Genomic DNA, 6,099 nt, shown 5'->3' with positions numbered 1-6,099 from the left:
ACGAAGGGCCCATAGTGCTTTGTGCTCTACCTCCACCGGTAGATGACATGCCTTACCGTAAACCATTTGAAAAGGCGATGCACCCGTTGGTGCTTTGTATGCTGTCCTATATGCCCACAAGGCATCATCTATCCTTACCGACCAGTCTTTACGGGATTCTGACACTGTCTTCTCGAGAATGTTCTTGATTGCTCGATTGGAAATCTCTGCTTGCCCGTTGGTTTGGGGATGATAAGGCGAAGCTATCTTGTGGTTGATATGATATTTGTCCAGCACTTTTGCCACCTGTTCATTAACAAAATGAGATCCACCATCGCTTATGATCACTCTAGGCATGCCAAAACGTGTGAATATGTTACGATTTAAAAATTTTAGCACTGTTTTGGCATCCGCCTTTGGTGTAGCGATGGCTTCAACCCACTTGGAAACATAATCTACTGCAACTAAAATATATTCGTTAGCAAAAGAGGGAAGAAATGGCCCCATAAAATCAATGCCCCAACAATCAAAAACTTCTATTTCAATGATGGTTTGAAGTGGCATCTCATCCCGTTTGCTTATCCCTCCAACTCTTTGGCATTTGTCACAACTCTTTGCATGGTGATGGGCGTCTTTAAAAATTGTTGGCCAGAAAAATCCGGATTGGAGGACCTTTGTTGCTGTCCTCCATCCATTAAAATGACCACCACTTGGTGAATTATGACAATGCCACAAGATTTGTTGGGCTTCTTCTTCAGTCACACATCTTCTTGGAACTCCATCCTTACCTATCTTGAACAAGTATGGGTCGTCCCACACATAGTACTTTGCATCGGCTAACAACTTTTTCTTTTTGTTCCAGTCAAAGTCCTCCGGTATCATACCGGTTGCTTTATGATTAGCCAAATCGGCGAACCATGGTCTTGTTTGTATTTCAAAAAGTTGTTCATCCGGGAATGTCTCATTTATTTCAGCTTCTTGGTTGGTGACATTTACATTGACCAACCGAGATAAATGGTCTGCTACCACATTCTCTGACCCTTTTTTATCCCGGATTTCTATGTCAAATTCTTGTAAGAGAAGGACCCAACGAATGAGTCTTTGCTTCGAATCCGGTTTGGTGAGCAAATATTTTATTGCTGCATGGTCAGTATAAATCACCACTTTTGACCCAATGAGATAGGATCTGAATTTTTCAAGAGCATACACTATAGCTAAAAATTCTTTTTCTGTGGTAGCATAGTTGACTTGAGCGTCATTTAGCACCTTGCTTGCATAGTGTATGACATGAAAAATTTTTCCTTTCCGTTGGCCTAACACCGCACCTATGGCATAGTCGCTAGCATCACACATCAGTTCAAAATGGTTTTTCCAATCTGGTGCTACTATCACAGGTGCGGTGGCTAGCCTTTCTTTCAGGTCATTGAAGGCTTTAACACAAGATTCATCAAAATTAAAACACGTACCTTGGTTGAGTAGATTACTCAAAGGCTTGGCAATCTTGGAAAAATCTTTAACAAACCTTCTGTAGAATCCTGCATGACCTAAAAAGCTTCGTACTCCTTTGACATTGATTGGAGGTGGGAGTTTTGAAATTACCTCCACCTTGGCTTGGTCTACTTCAAGTCCCCTTGAAGATACTTTGTGTCCGAGTACAATTCCTTCTGTTACCATAAAATGGCACTTCTCCCAATTAAGAATCAAGTTGGTCTCAATACACCTTTCAAGTGCCACGTCCAGATTATTCAGGCATGTATCAAATGTCTTTCCGAACACTGAAAAGTCATCCATGAATACCTCAATACTCTTTTCAATAAGGTCAGAGAATATGGCTTGCATGCATCGTTGAAAGGTTGTTGGGGCATTGCATAGTCCAAATGGCATCCTCCTATATGCGAAGATTCCAAATGGACATGTAAATGCTGTCTTCTCATGATCTTCTGGGTTGACTACGATTTGATTGTATCCGGAATATCCATCCAGAAAGCAATAGTAATTATGCCCCGATAATCTCTCAAGCATTTGATCCATGAATGGTAATGGAAAGTGGTCTTTTCTCGTTGCTTTATTGAGTCTCCGGTAATCTATGCACATGCGCCACCCGGTCACAGTTCTAGATGGTATGAGTTCATTCTTGTCATTCCGGATTACCGTCATGCCTCCCTTCTTTGGAACAACTTGTACCGGACTTACCCATGCACTATCAGAAATTGGGTAAATCATTCCTGCTTCAAGGAGTTTGATTACCTCTTTCCTTACTACCTCTTTCATTGTTGGGTTCAGTCTTCGTTGTGGTTGGGCCACTGGTTTGAAGTCTTCTTCTAACATAATCTTGTGCATGCAATATGCGGGGCTGATACCTTTCAAATCTGCCAATACCCATCCGATTGCTGCTTTATTCTTTTGAAGGATTTGTATGAGTCTTGCCTCTTCGGTCGCATTTAACTTTGAGCTAATAACGACCGGCTTTCTTCCTTCTTCATCTAAAAATACATATTTCAAATGAGTTGGAAGCACTTTTAATTCTAACTTCGACTCTTTCACTTCTTTTTTCAGCTCCAAATCCTCCACTTTGTCTTCTTTGTTGGATGTGTTGCCACCTTTCTCTAATTCTTTTAGAAACAACTCAATTTCTTTTTCTTCTTCTTGAGTGAGTACATTAAATGACTCAACAAGAGACCTCTCTAAAGGGTTAGAAAGATGAATTTGGCTTGCTACTTCTTCGACACTTGTTTCAGTTACATCCATGCGAAAGCAATCATTCTTGTCTTTGGGTTGTTTCATGGCATCAAAGAGGTTAAAACATACCTCTTCATCTTGGACTCTTAGCTTCATTATACCGTCATCGATGTCAATCATCATCCGGGCTGTTTTCATGAATGGTCTTCCAAGAATGATAGGTGAGACTTTATCTTCTTCCATATCGATTACCACAAAATCTACCGGAAACAAAAATTTGTCAACTTTCACTAACATGTCTTGTGCAATTCCATATGGGAGAGTGGTAGACTTGTCAGCTAGTTGCAGAGTCATTCTTGTTGCTTTCATCTCAATATTTCCCAGCCGCTTTACTATTGATAAAGGAATTAAATTTATGCTGGATCCGAGATCAATCAATCCATTCCCAATATTTTGATTCCCTATTGTAACCGGTAAAGTGACTCTTCCAGGATCTCTCGCCTTTTGAGGAAGACGCGATATGATAGCACTACATTGTGCATCAAGTATAACAACCTCTTCTTCTTCCGGTCTTTTCTTCTTTGTCAAGATATCTTTCATGAATTTCGCATATTTTGGCATTTGGGCAATAGCTTCAGAGAATGGAATATTAACTTGTAGCTGCTTAAAAATTTCCATAAACCTGGCATATTGTCTAGCGTTGTCTTTCTTTGAAGGAGCATGAGGATATGGCAAATGTTGACTCGGAATCGTGTTGTTCGCCATCTTATCTTTAGCACTCCTTCTTTTTAATTTCTCCTTCTTGACTTCTCTACTCAAATCTTCCTCTTCATCCCCCTTTCTAATAATTTCATATTCTTCATCTTCTCCATCATGTTTTTCATCTTCTTTTTCTTTATCGTCTTCAACCTCATTAGTTTTTGTTTCATCCTTGCCACCTTTTTGTCCAGACCTTGTTACCACTGCTTTGCAATGTTCTCTTGGGTTCTCTTGAGTGTTGGCCGAGAAAGTTGCATTTGATTGATGAGTTGCAATCTGCTTAGCAAGTTGGCCCACTTGAGTTTCTAAACTCTTTATAGCCGCTTCTTGATTCTTCTAATTTATTACTGATGTTTGAATGAACTGATTCACTGTCTCCTCTAACTTGGATTGTCCTCCTTGCTGTTGTTGTGGTGGTTGAGTGTATGGTTGGAATGCTTGTTGTTGATACCCTTGATTCGGTGGCCTTTGTTGGTACCCTTGATTGTTATATCTTGGTGGATAACCTTGTTGGTATGGCTGGTTCTGATATTGATTCTGCCTTTGTCTTTGGTTATTGTTCATGTAATTCACTTCTTCTTCTTGCACTGGTGGACAGAATCCTGTTTGATGATCTCCCTTGCACAATTCGCACTTAGCAACTTGATATGAATTAGATACCCAGTTCAGCTCCTTGATCTGTTGTGGTAATTTAGACATTTGTTGTGTCAAAAGTTCCACTTGTGAAGTTAGCAATTTGTTCTGAGCAAGTAGAGCATCACTGTTGTTCAACTCTAACATTCCGGGTTTCTTATCTCTTACTGTTCGATCATGATTGCCTTGACGATCATTTAGAGCCATTCGCTCTATTATCTGAGTAGCTTCTTCAGGTGTTTTGGACATGAGAGAACCACCAGCTGTGGCGTCCAAAAGTGTCTTGTTTGTAGCTGTGAGACCGTTACGGAACATATGGATTTGGTCAACGTCTGAAAAACCGTGTCCTTTGCACTTTCTCAACATAGCTTTATACCTTTCCCATGCTTCATTCAAAGATTCATTACTACCTTGAGAAAATACTGCTATTGCTGTTTTTGCTTCGAAGAATCGGTTTTGAGAGTAAAACCTTTCCAGAAATTTTTCTTCCAATGTGTTCCAATTTGTCATCACTACCTCGGGTTGATCCAGATACCAATCCTTTGCCTTAGATAGCAAAGAGTGTGGGAACAACCTCTTAAATAATGCTTCCTCATCAGCTTGAGCGACACCCGTAGTACCCGCTAACTCATAGAATCGAGTAAGATGCGTGTACGGGTCTTCATGGTCCAATCCGGCGAAAGGACTTGCACAAATCAATTGTATGATACCGGTCTTCAGTTCTGTCGGTCGCCCGTTGGCGGCAGTTCTCGCGAACTGAGGATTGAGTCTTGGACTATTAGCACATGGACCATTAGCAGCCATGTTGCCAACAGTAGGTTGTATAAAAACTTCCGGTTCTTCCTCCGTGAATAGTTCGTGAAAGAAGAATCCTTCTTGCGACTCGTCAATGGTTTCAAGTTGTTGTGACGATGTCGCGGTTGCGTTGTCTCTTGCTTTTGCTATGTTCGCTCTTTTTCGTGCTTTGCTATTTAACCTCCTAGCGGTCCTTTCGATCTCGGGATCAAAAAGAAGTTGATCGCTAGAAACTTTGCTGCGCATACACAATCTTCTGCAAAACTAGCAAACACGTGAAACAACCAAATAGAGAAAATAAAAATTAAAACTCAAAATAAGAACTATTGCAATGCATGCAATATTGACACCAATCCCCGGCAACGGCGCCAATTTGTTGAAAGTATTTGTGGGTAAATATTTTCGGTAATATATCGTATCCACAGGGATTGGTTAATATCACTGCCGTTCTATAGTTGTTTATTTTGAGTTAAGAAATTTGGTTTGGTTTGTTTTATACTAATACTAATATCAAAAGCAAATAATAAAATAAAAGCAAGTAAAGGACTTTGTGTTAACAATTAAAGAAAGATGTTGAGTCTTTAGGGTTCATCAACCTAATCCTATACAATTATCAATTAATTCTCAATAGAACAATCCTTTGAATCATTATCTTCACTTATCCTCAAATAAGATTCCATGTCTGCAAATCAAATTAGATAACTTTTACCGGTATGAGATTCGATCTCTCCAAATCACAATAACGATAATAGTAATTAAGAACGATAATTATGAAAACCCAATTACAATTCCATCTCTGCAAATTGCAATTGAATCAATATAGTAACCTAGGGCAAAAGTTAAATCCTTTCTTTCGATCAAAGATTCAACAATGATGTAAATTAAAAGCAAGGTTTCTTATTGATAATAAATTCAAACAATTGTTCACAGGAATTAATCAATGGTAATGTATATTCATAGGTTAACTACTACCTTAGACTCAACAAGAGGGATTTAGCTCTCCATAGACATGAAGAACATACAAGAATCAATGGAGGAATTCATCTTCATCAATAGAATGTCTTCGATTGGTAAAGAATCCACCTTCAATTGTTGTTCTCAGCTTCAGAATCAGATAGCTCTCCTAATTTCGCTCCCAAAAAGTATCTCTCACCACTTGGAAAACTAGGGCTTTAAAACAGAACTTTTGGGCTTTTAACGCCGAGGCCGCGGCGCGGCAACGGGCTGGCGCGGCGCGCCCCTCAAACAGAAGTA

This window comes from Vicia villosa, unplaced genomic scaffold (genome assembly GCF_029867415.1).
Source record: "Vicia villosa cultivar HV-30 ecotype Madison, WI unplaced genomic scaffold, Vvil1.0 ctg.002678F_1_1, whole genome shotgun sequence".
Lineage (NCBI taxonomy): Eukaryota > Viridiplantae > Streptophyta > Magnoliopsida > Fabales > Fabaceae > Vicia > Vicia villosa.
The sequence above is the reverse complement of the archived record's forward strand: the minus strand, read 5'-3'. Positions refer to the sequence as shown.